Here is a 12,658-nt window from a genome sequence, read left to right on the forward strand (position 1 = left end):
ATTGATTGATCAACAGGCCGTTGAGTTTAGTTCGAGAAAAACGAGGTTTTCGGATTGTACCCAACCATGGAACTCAACGAGGGCGTGGTTTGGAAAATCGGAAAATCGAAAGTCACGTTCGAGGGTGACAACGTGAAAGTCAATTTGGGTGAGAAAAACAGCTGGAACAAGTATCCCGGCACGGTTGGACTGTGGGAACTCATCGCCAAAAAAGCAGCCAAGAGATTACACAGACGAAGATTACCAAAGTTACAAGGAAATTTTGATCATGACGGATGCCTTGTACCAAAACAACGACGCTACGTAGAATCGTGTCAAATCTAGCAGCGGCGAAAAATACAAGAACCTCATCAAGCCGATATGGAACCAGGTCAAAACAGGCAGCGGCGTCAAACTCTACAACAACCTGCCCAAAGAGTTTGTGTGGGTTGACGACGTGCGCAAGCTCATAGACAGGTTGTTGGTTATTGCAGGAGAGGAGAATGCAGGCAACAGCAACTTTCACAACAAGAAGGTAGGAATTGTGGACATGGTTAGCTCCAAGCTTGCCAACTTCATTGTGAATGACAACAAAAGCATAGGGTACCTCATCAAAATCATCAACACCCTACCTCCGAAATTTTGGAACGTGGCCGAAGGTCGAGGTCTCGTGAACGACATCATCAACAAGCCACCCTTCAAGATGCACTTGCCAGGTTACCAGTACCGCGGCCCCGGTACCAAACTCGAACAACGACTAAAAAGAGGCGACAAGGGTGTGAATCCCCTGGATGCTGCATGCAAGGATCACGATATTGCCTACAATACCAATACCGATCTCGATGTACGTCATGATGCTGACAGAAAGTTAGAGCACGCAGCTTTCGGGAGACTCGTCTGCAGAGACATCTCGCTGGGCGAACGGGTCGCCGCATTAGGTACGACCATCGCCATGAACACAAAACAAAAAAAATTGGGGTGGGGTCTATAAATAACAACCTACCCGAACTGCTCTGTAAAAAAATGATCAAGGTATGATCACCAAATCCTTTGACGGCATCCCAGGGAGTCACAAGCAGACAGGTATTATCGCTACGTTCAAACCAAACTCTGAGTTCATGGAGCCAATTATCTACACACCCTCCCCACCGATATACTTTCCTGTATCTCGTAATCGCATAGACAACATAGAATTAGCAGTAACAAACAAGAAGAGGGAGGTGGTTGATTTTGCAGGAGCCGCGACCACTGCCGTCGTGGAGATTAACATATAATAAATAGCCATCATGGAACAAATCGAAAGTTACGAGTTGCAGTCCTTCCCTCCCAACCGTCGCACGTTTGCCAACCTTAACGAAGCGAATCGAGAGATAGAATACGATGTGGACGTCGGGGATGGATTCATTCACCCTCACAGAGCTGATTTGTACGTCAAGTTTGATGTAGTGAAGAGAGACAACGGCGAAGCATTTCTTGCCAACGCAAACCTAAGACTCGTAGATAATTTTGTGCCGTACCTATTCTCGCAGGTGGAAGTTAGAAAGCACGGCACCGTCATCGATAGGGTTGACTACCCCGGGATTACCTCGACTGCCGTGGGAACACTGAAACTCTCCAAGACCGATGCAGCATACTACCAGGCAGGGGGATTCGAAGCAGGTACAAAAATCAAAACTCAAAGTCACACAGTACTGTTTCCCATGCGTCTGCTGCCCGGTTTCTTCTCAGACTACAAGGAGATCATGTGGAAGGGTGGTTTGCGCGTCACTTTTCGCAGAGCTGCCAACGACAACGACGCACTGATGCGATACAGCACTTTGGGCCCGGACGGGACTACCTTGCTTCCCAACACACTGCCCGACGCTGCCAAGTGTATTGTAAGGTCCATGGAGCTGCGCGTGCCAGTGGTAGAATACGAATCAAACTATGCTCTCAAGTACAAAGCCGACATCCTGAAGAATCCTCAAGTGTCCATTCAGTTTTATGGCTACCAGTGTGTGCAAAAACCTGCTTCCGGCAATCATTTCGAATTTGACGTAACCACGCAATTCAACAACATTCGGTACGACATGCCCGAGTTTGCAGTCGTACTCTTCCAGACAGGAAGGGGTAACAATCAGGAGAAAAATTCAAGCCAGTTCGACAACTGCAAGATTAAGAACATTTACCTCAAAAATGGTAGGAACGAAGTTTTCCCACGTGAGAACTACAACCTAAACATCGCAGAAGAGGACTACCTGAAACTGTACGAGGCGTACACAGCTTACAAACGAGTGACTTCCGGTAACGTGGACGTGTACTACAATCCAAACGAGTTCATAGCTCGCAGACCCATGTTCCTCATCAACACATCTAAAAGAAAGCAGGTGGTTGTTAACGATCGCACCAACATCAAGATTGTGTGCGAGTTCCACGATACCTTGCCTGCCGACACTCTGTGTAGCGTCATCCTCATCGCGGAGAAAACTTTTGTGTATGATGCCAAGAACGAGCGAGTAACCGAACAGTTTTAAGAAAAAAAATATATACTAACCAAAAATCCTTTGTTAACCTGCAACGCTGTGTCCAGGATGTACTGCAAGAAGTGGAGGTTGATAATAAAACATCTTCTTACAATATATATACACACTGCCTGTCAACACCTTGTTTTGTGGTCAATCTGAAAATATAATAAAATTAAATCATGTTTGAGCGCGTAATATTGATACGGCCTAGTGAGTTGGCAACATTAGTAGACCCAAATGGAGAATTCTGCGACCGAAAATAAGGCTCGGTGAGGCTCGCCTTAATAGTTTGCTCTTGTAAGGCATAAGCCTTATTTTCTCGCAGTGTTGCCAACATCTTACTCGAAAAAATCACCAAGGTTTCTCTCCACGTTCCACTACATAGGATATCCTCGGGCAAGGCATCGTGAAACTCGCAGACGATCTTGATGTTGGTTCGATCGTTGACCACAACCTTCTTTCTCTTAGATGTGTTGATGACGGTCATGGGTCTCCGTGCTTTGAATTCGCTGGGCATGTAGTACATGTCCACGCTTCCCTCGGTCACGCGTTTGTAAGCCGAGAACACTTCGTAAAATTTGAGGTAATCGTTTTTTTTTTGTTTTTTTTTTGGTCGCGGCGAGGTTGTAATTCTCGTGCGGGAACACTTCGTTTCTACTGTTCTTCAGATAAACATTCTTGATCTTGCAGTCGTCAAACTTGCTGGAATCTTTTTCCTGATTTTTGCCCCTCCCGGTCTGAAAAAACACTACGATGAAATCTGGCATGTCGAACTGTATGTTGTTGAACTGCGTCGCATCAGTGCATCAGTGCGTCGTTGTTGTTGGCAGCTCTTTGAAACATGATTCTCAGTCCTCTCTTCCACATAATCTCCTTGTAGTCCGAGAAGAATCCCGGAAGCAGACGCATGGGAAAAAGCACCGTGTGACTTCTCGTCGATATTTTGGTCCCGGCTTCGAATCCCCCGGCCTGGTAGTACGCTGCGTCCGTTTTGGATAATTTCAACGTTCCCACCGCCGTCGACGTGATGCCTGGACAATCTATTCTGTCGATGACGGTGTTGTGTTTCCTCACCTCCACCTGCGAGAACAGGTGAGGCACGAAGTTGTCCACGAGTATCAAGTTTGCTGCTGCGGGAAACGCGTCTCCGCTTTCTTTCTTCACCACGTCGAATTGAAGGTAGAGGTCCGCTCTGTGAGGATGAATAAATCCGTCGCCTACGTCCACGTCGTATTCGATCTCTCTGTTCGCTTCGTTCAAATTTCCGAACATAGGTTCTATTCATATTTTTACTCATGTATAGACGTACATGATGAATCAGCAAACATATTTTTTCTAAGTCTTGCCGTTTCCAAGATAACCTTATTTCCGCTCGCCATTTTCGATTTCCGAGCATAGGTTCTATTCATATTTTACTCACGTATAGGCGTACGTGATGAATCCGAAAACAGAATTTTCCTAAGTCTTACCGTTTCCAAGATAATCCCACTTCCGGTCGCCATTTTCGATTTCCGAACATAGATTCTATTCATATTTTTTTCTCACGTATAGGTGTACATGAAAAATCCGCAAACAAAATTTTCCTAAGTCTTACCGTTTCCAAGATAATCCCACTTCCGGTCGCCATTTTCGATTTCCGAACATAGATTCTATTCATAATTTTACTCACGTATAGGTGTACGTGATGAATCCGCAAACAGATTTCTCCTAAGTCTTGCCGTTTCCAAGATAACCCCACTTCCGGTCGCCATTTTGGATTTCCGAGCATAGGTTCTATTCATACTTTTACTCACGTATAGGTGTACGTGATGAATCCGCAAACAGATTTCTCCTAAGTCTTACCGTTTCCTAGATAACCCCACTTCCGGTCGCCATTTTGGATTTCCGAACATAGGTTCTATTCATACTTTTACTCACGTATAGGTGTACGTGATGAATCCGCAAACAGATTTCTCCTAAGTCTTACCGTTTCCTAGATAACCCCACTTCCGGTCGCCATTTTGGATTTCCGAACATAGGTTCTATTCATACTTTTACTCACGTATAGGTGTACGGGATGAATCCGCAAACAGATTTTTCCTAAGTCTTACCGTTTCCAAGATAACCCCACTTCCGGTCGCCATTTTGGATTTCCGAACATAGGTTCTATTCATATTTTTTCTCACGTATAGGTGTACGTGATGAATCCGCAAACAGATTTTTCCTAAGTCTTACCGTTTCCAAGATAACCCCACTTCCGGTCGCCATTTTGGATTTCCGAACATAGGTTCTATTCATATTTTTTCTCACGTATAGGTGTACGTGATGAATCCCCAAACAGATTGTTTTTGCTAAGTCATGAATTGGAGGGTTCTATGACAACCTATATTAATTCTCGTAAGAGAACAGAACGTGTCCTACGGGGCAAGTTAAGGGGGCATGTGCATGGCCAAAATAGCAGCTGGCCTCTCCCCTTTCAACGTAAACTTAGGAGTGGCGCAAATTCCACGCCGGAACAGGCATTCTGCCCGGTACGGAAGTTAATGTTTATCGCGGCGTTACAAATCCAGCCGGTTGTACGGAAGCTGATCTTCACGTGTATTTTTCACGAGACACGCTAAACACCACGTGCATACGCAAGATCATGGCCTTGCGTAAAAAATCAAAAAATTTAAAAAACAATAAGACTTTACCGCCGGGCAAACTGCTCGAAATAGACGCGAAACAGAACACGGCTAAATTGATGATGAATAGTATGCACAGGTAAATATACAAATTGAAAAACATTCCGGAAGAGATTCGCCCGCACGTCAATCAATTCTACGTTCGAAGGTCGTACGGGAAAACTTTTACATTTTTGGTTGGGCACCACGCACCCTGGCGAGGTTATAGGGGCCAGGCATCCTAAAAACAACAATTATTATTTTGTTTGTTTGCGTCACAATACACGCGCGTGCGCGTGTGTGGCACATCGTTCCCCCGAGAGAGGTTTACAAAAATCACGATATATAAACATTGGCCTCTCTCTTTTTTTTTTGGGACTTGGAAAAAATTTACAATAAGATGCATTCGCTCATTACTGTTGCCGGCCATAAATCTCTCTCTTTTCATCTTACAGCAAAGTTGGCATCTCTATTTTTTTTTAGTTGTAAGTAAATTGCCAACACACTCTAGTTAATAATGCTACATATTATACGCACACACGCACACGCATACTATATTACCATCCACCCATATCTCCCTCTTTTTTACGGCAGTATATATGTTTGTTGCCTAACCTAACCTAACCTAACCTAACCTATCTTCTTGTTTAGTATATGTAGGTTAGGTTGGTAAAAATTGCTTTATGCACTGTAACGCAAGCCTCAAGCAAAGTTGCCAGCTTCTTGCTTTAGGTTAGGTTAGACAAAAAAAAAACTGTAGGTGGGCTGTCGGTTGTTTAACTCTCCCCTCTCTCTCTCCTCTCTCTTTTTTTTTGTAAAAAGCCATGGCAAAAATACCAGTAGGTTGGCAAATTGCTTTGTGCACTGTAAGGCAAGCCTCAAGCAAGGTTGCCAGCTCCTTGCTTTAGGTTAGGTTAGGTTAGGTTAGGTTAGGTTAGGTTAGGTTAGAGTAGGTTAGGTTAGAGTAGGTTAGGTTAGAGTAGGTTAGGTTAGGTTAGAGTAGGTTAGGTTAGGTTAGAGTAGGTTAGGTTAGGTTAGGTTAGGTTAGAGTAGGTTAGGTTAGGTTAGGTTAGGTTAGGGTGGGTGTTGGCAGCTGTCGGTTGTTTAACTCTTCCCCCTCTCTCTCTCTCTCTCTCTCCAAGCCTCAAGCAAGGTTGCCAGCTTCTTGCTTTATGCACTGTAAAACAAGCCTCAAGCAAGATTGTTGGTTTTTTATTTTAGGCTAGGTTAGGTTAGGTTAGGTTAGGTTAGAGTAGGTTAGGTTAGAGTAGGTTAGGTTAGGTTAGAGTAGGTTAGGTTAGGTTAGGTTAGGTTAGAGTAGGTTAGGTTAGGTTAGGTTAGGTTAGGTTAGGTTAGGGTGGGTGTTGGCAGCTGTCGGTTGTTTAACTCTTCCCTCTCTCTCTCTCTCCAAGCCTCAAGCAAGGTTGCCAGCTTCTTGCTTTATGCACTGTAAAACAAGCCTCAAGCAAGATTGTTGGTTTTTTATTTTAGGCTAGGTTAGACCCAAAAAAACCTTGGTGATTTTTTCGAGTAAAATATTAGCAACACTGCGAGAAAATAGAGCTCATGCCTTACAAAAACAATCTATTAAGGCGAGCCTCAAGCAAGATTGCCAGCTCCTTGCTTTAGGCCACGTTAGACCCAAAAAAAACCTTGGTGATTTTTTCGAGTAAGCAGCTGGCAACACTGCCAGAAAATGGAGCTCATGCCTTACGAGAGAAATCCATTAAGGCGAGCTCCACCGAGCTCCATTTTCGGGCGTTGAATTCTCTATTTGGGTCTACTCTTATAAATATTCAAATTACATTCATGTTTTTAGTGGTATAATTGCAGGCAAAATAAAAGATCTTACATGGAAGATTTTATCTTGCTCTGAACTAAGCCAAAATGCATTTCGAACCGATCTAATACATTCTCCAATACATTTCAAAATGTTATTGAATGTTTCATGTCGATAATTTGACCAATGCATCAATTCTTGACGCTGAGACCATATTTTCTGCAACTACCTCTTCTCTTCAGTCCCTTCTGTTCTTCTCTTCTCCTTCTCCTCTCCCCTCCTTCTGCTCGATCTGCTTTTATCTCATATAGCCTTCCCTACTTTTCTCGTATCTTATCTCCATCCCAATCATCTCCACTCCTCGTATCTCCTCTCCTGTCTTAGATTTCCGACTCCACTGCACTCTTCTCCTCTTCTTTTCGTTCTTCTCTTTTTCTCTCCTTTACTCTACTCTCCACTCCCCTCCTCTCGTCTCCTCTTCTCTCTTCTTTGCTCCATTTTCCTCATCTCTCCTAGAATCTTTTTCCATTCTCCTCACTACATCTCCTCTCCTCGTTTATCCTCTCTTTCTTCTCTCCTCTACTTTTCCTCTCCTCCTTTCGCTTTCTCTTTCTCCTCTCCTTTGTCACCTTTCGTTTTCTCTCACCTCTTTTCCTTTCTGTAGACTTATCAGCGATGAAATACTAAGAAACCTTTTTATTTTCTTTCAGAAAAAAAATTGTCACTTGCGATATAATAGTGATATTTTTCATAATTTTATACAATGTTACTTGTTTTTATTCATTTCGCGCATTTTATAAATATCTATTGTGCATGTGGCAACCCTGAAATTGAGCCTAACTCTACACGCAACCCACCAACACCTTGTGTAAATTGGGTTGCCTAGTTTAAAATGTCGTTGTCCTAAAACTTTTGAGAGACACTGTACATGGACTCCTCCAAGAATCATTAAAATGAAACAAAAAAATTACAAACCACAAAATTTTTATTCAGAATCAGCCATATCGAGTAGACGTACATCTTTTTCAAAATAGGCAGCATTGACAGCTAAACAAGCGTCCGTACGCTCTTGCCACTTTGTGAATGTCTTTGAAAATTCGTTGTCAGGTAGCGAACTGAAGATAACTTGCGCTGCGGTGATCACTTCTTTGTTCGCCATGAAATGACGACCACGTAAAGAGGCCTTTAAAAGTGGAAATAGCCAAAAGTCGCAGGGTGCAAGGTCCGGGCTGTATGCTGGATGCGGAAAAATTTCTATTTTTCTCTTCGTCGCGTAATCCTGAAAAGCTCGCGCGGTATGCGGGCGTGCGTTATCGTGGTACAACGTGAAGGAGTTCTTCTCCTGATTCGGGCCCATCTTCGAACAACCTGTGCCTTCGGTACACTGTGGCTCTACTCAGTCTGTCTTGATCGGCATATGCCTGTTGAAACATTGCATATGTTTCCGCAACACATTTCCCTAATCCAACAAAATTTTATGGCATGTCGCTGTTCATCTTGAATACTCATCGCGAAAAGCAATGTTATACACAAAAACCTGGAGAGGTAAACGAAACACGTTCCAGGCAAATCAACACAGCTGCTCACTAACGTGGTTTCGCAACATGTGACAACTTGCTACGGAAACAGAATGAGTCATCATCCTACACGACGCGACTAGTGCCGAAACCTTATGGCAGTGTTGCCAAGCCAGGAAAAAATCTGTCTCACCTTCTCTCCGACAGCCTTGTATAAATTGATGTACGCGATACACAACCGAATTTTCTGACTTTCAAGGTCCACTCTGAAAGAAGATGAATGACTCATACAGAAAAACCTTGTGATGTATTTTATGCAACCTTGAAGTAAAGGTAAAGAAAATTAAATTAGCCCTTAATTGCTTTTATCGTTTTGCTTCAGTAGTTTATAAACAATCAATCAACAGGTTTTATCGATTTTTTCAAATATAATCTTATAATTTATGAATAAACTCAAGCTTTCATTTTCAGATCGAAAATAATTTTAGGTAATTTAAAAAAACAGGTATTTTTTAAGAATTTTAAGGTCATTGTATAGGTCAGTTTAATTATTTTCTAAGGTTATCAACTTTCGAGCCCTAAGAATAAGAAATTGGAGAAGAAATTCTCAAAAAAGTGAGAGACCTGCTAAAAGATAAGTGAGGGATGTGGAAGAAAAGATGAAAAGCTAAATATAAGGGAAAATGGGAGCAAGGAAACGCATGGAATTAGTACATAACACATTATATGCACCTATAATCAGTGGCACAGTAAGTTGGGGCACAGGGGTATATCATATCCCTTCAAATATTTAAGAGGGGATACAGTATCACCCTGAAACCATAAATTCACATTATACTCCTTTGGGAATTTGCCTGTCAAGTGTATATAGCTACAGTTGGTAAGGGGAGCTTTTAGTAATTTAAAACATGATTTTTTTAAATGTTTTTTTAGCCAATACTATCTCCAAAAGTATGCAATACAGTTTAGGAAATCTTATTCACTCAAGAAAATTTGTCATATTTTTAATATGCAGAGTTTGAATTGATGTAGCGGATATTAGAGAATGTGAGAAGAAGGCAGGATTGGATCATAACTGAAAGAGAGAAGGGTTCGAACAATAGAAGAATTTGGAGAAGAGCAGAGATTGTGGGAAAAGGTAGAGTGGAACTAGTAGAAGTTCACTTATATGAAGTACTTAAGTTGGCTGCATTGAAAAGTCAAAAGAGTAACATTGTATCAGGCTTCGCAGATTGATTGAATTAGTTTATTTTACTTCGCTTTTTTGCCAATTTTGGCTAATCGCAAAGATGAGGATGAAAGAAATGAAAGATGAAGGGACACTCACAAACACATATGGACAACACACAACAAACTCCCATAGAGGATTATATTGGACATGGGTATAGACGCCAGAGTCTCGTTCGTCTGCAAAATGCAGTCCAGAGTTCTACGTGGAAGCGAGGTTGACATTTGGGTGTGCTACGTGGAAGGGACACCCTTTAAATCCCATGCTTTGCAGATATAGTTCACCGAGGATAATAGTATCCTAACGTCGACCCTGAAAAATATCAATACCGTTTGGTAGCGATTAATACATGTCTCCGGGAAGCTTATTTACAACTACAATATATCGGTTAACTTATCAAAAGTACATTAGAAAAGCAATAAACTGAACCGGTTCTACGAAATGGGGTCGAACCGAGTGTAGCATCGAAACGATAAATGTTCCATATATGTCACACCCCTGGCCTTCTGACACAGAGCTCCAGGCGGCATGGCCTGAAATTAATTACCGTACCTTTTAACCAATCACTACATTATTTTGCTCCCAAGAAGTGGTGCACGGCCTGTATGTTCTAATGTTATAAATCTCTTTGAAACTCGCAAAGGAATTTAGGAGGGACGATATAACATATTCTTCCTCATACTTTTAGAACATTTTCCAAAGGAAACGAAACCAATAGAATTGTTAGCTCATCTTTTGCTCTCACCAGCCGAAAATTCCTTTGTAATACACTGTTTATACAATTATATAATATTGTATAAATTGTATAACTGTAATATACAATGTAGTTCGAGGGAAATTGGAGCAAGTCGCCAATATTTTGACCACGATATCTTCAGTAAATTTAGATATTCTGTGTTGAAAATTTAATAGTGGCTCCATACCTTTTGTATTTGATATACCTTGCTTTGAAGATTTACTGTTTTGGGCGAAATCAGTCGATGCGACTTTAAGATAGCGGACTAATAGCTTCAAATTCTGTTGATAGTTTGAAATCCATGCCTAGGCTACATTTTAGAAGATGTACAAAGTTAATTCACTCATATTTTCTTAAAAATAAATCTTTGAAATATGAGGAGCGGTGCAGGAGGGGTAATGGGCGAAGTAGGGTCAATTCCTCAATAGTGTGAGCCCGATAAATGCTTAACGTTTAAAGCTTTTGAAGTGAAGTTATCGGATCCCTCCGATGACTGGTCTGGTATTGTACTTGAACGAAATAGGTACACCCATTGTAGCGTCATATTTAAAAAATAATTGTCTTCATGTTGCATCCATTTGTTTTCTTGAGGCATACCATAAATTATGCATGTTTGAACACTTCATATCAAACTGTTAATCCACTCCAAAGCATAAGTTACCGGTACTATTGACAAAAATGCTATTAGAAGTATAATAATAATATATAATATTATACTTATATATCAATTAAGTTATTATTATTGCTATTCCCATACACTGATATCGTTTGAAATTATTATTATTATTATTATTCAAACAGAAATCGAATCACGCAGTTATTAACATTTTATGAATCCGAAAGAAGTGTGCAAAATAAAACATATATCCCTACGGCAATAAAAAGCAGTCAGCGTTAAGCAAGCGTTGGCACTAGTAATTCTGACAAAGTGCGTTGAAATAAAAGAAGATATCGAACTATCTGTGGTCTTCTGTACAGGGTGTTTCATAAAGCTGTCAAACATTTTAGAATTACTACATATACGACATATGGTATATCTGATGCCGATAGAACGACAAACTCTCCAAATTTTTTGCACACACCTCACAAATGCTCTATTTGTCCGCCATGGTTTAAGCTGTAGATATCAAACCGGTACTGTGAATTCCACGCACCTGTTAGCATATCACGGTCGATCATTGTCACAGTCGTAATGATACGGTTCAAAAATTCTTGGAGATTAGCGGTCAGTGGGGGCTCTTTCTCAAATTCTGTTCGACATTGTTGCTGCACAGTCACAGCGGACAAGCGTATTCCAACACACAAAACGTCCTCTCATGTTTACTTAGTACTATATTTTCTACTTCTGCTACTATTGCCTCCTAGTGGCAAACCACGGCAACTATGCACTTGGCTTGTCGTTCTACGGGTATAGACATCGAAATTTACTACTATCCGTTGCATAGTTTATCTGTGGTGAATTCCTAAAATGTTTCATGGACTTTTGAATCACAGTGTACAGTATAGGCGGTTGTGTGTAACAAGCGGTATCTTATTAAGTCGTCACGCCAACAAAGCGATAAATACAAACTCATAAAAATATAATTAGGAGTAAAAAATTTACATATAATTTGTTACAATTGCGGCACGCCAGAGGTACATCAGTCAGCGGAACACTGACAGACTACAATTTGATCAAAAGTACAGCAGTATTTTTAGTTCAGTAGGGAAAGGAACCACACAATTCTGAACATTATATCTGCTCTAAAGTTACAGTTTACGAGCTAAAACTGCTATAGTTGCTAGCATGGGGGGCGAGTAGGGGGGGGAATTGCCCCCCACTTTTCGCCATTTTTGTCCCGGCATTATGGTTTCTTAATGCTAAGCTTTATCTACCAACTGTCCTTGCCCCCCAGTTTTGGGACCTTGCCACCAGTTTTGGGACCCAATCGTACTGGTTGCTAGGTACCTCGGAGGATTACTCTGTTAATAGCGTTGAGCGAAATCGGTCAACATATTCAAGATGGCGGACTTCAAAAACCTACCGTAACTATAGAAAACGGTCTTCAGAAATAGAAACTAGTTACATATGGAACCTTTCCCGTCTTTTTTTATTTTCTAAAAAAAAAATTACAAGAATCCCACATCATAACGGACTTCCATTAGACACTACCTACGCTACAAACGACAGCGTGGGGTTAGTCCCTCATCCAATCAGAAAGACTCGAAAGTTCTTGTATCTTTAGATAACACTGTCTTGACCTTCACAACTTCCTCGACAATGATTTTTCTC

General features: G+C 41.4%; 1 protein-coding gene across 1 annotated transcript in view; it reads left to right on the forward strand.

The window, feature by feature from the left end:
• Positions 1-12,658, forward strand: part of LOC145987779 (sodium-dependent proline transporter-like) — a 106,833-nt gene that overhangs the window by 12,736 nt on the left and 81,439 nt on the right. The window lies entirely within an intron of this gene.

This window comes from Lepisma saccharinum, chromosome 5 (assembly GCF_977018435.1).
Source record: "Lepisma saccharinum chromosome 5, izLepSacc3.1, whole genome shotgun sequence".
Taxonomy (NCBI): domain Eukaryota; kingdom Metazoa; phylum Arthropoda; class Insecta; order Zygentoma; family Lepismatidae; genus Lepisma; species Lepisma saccharinum.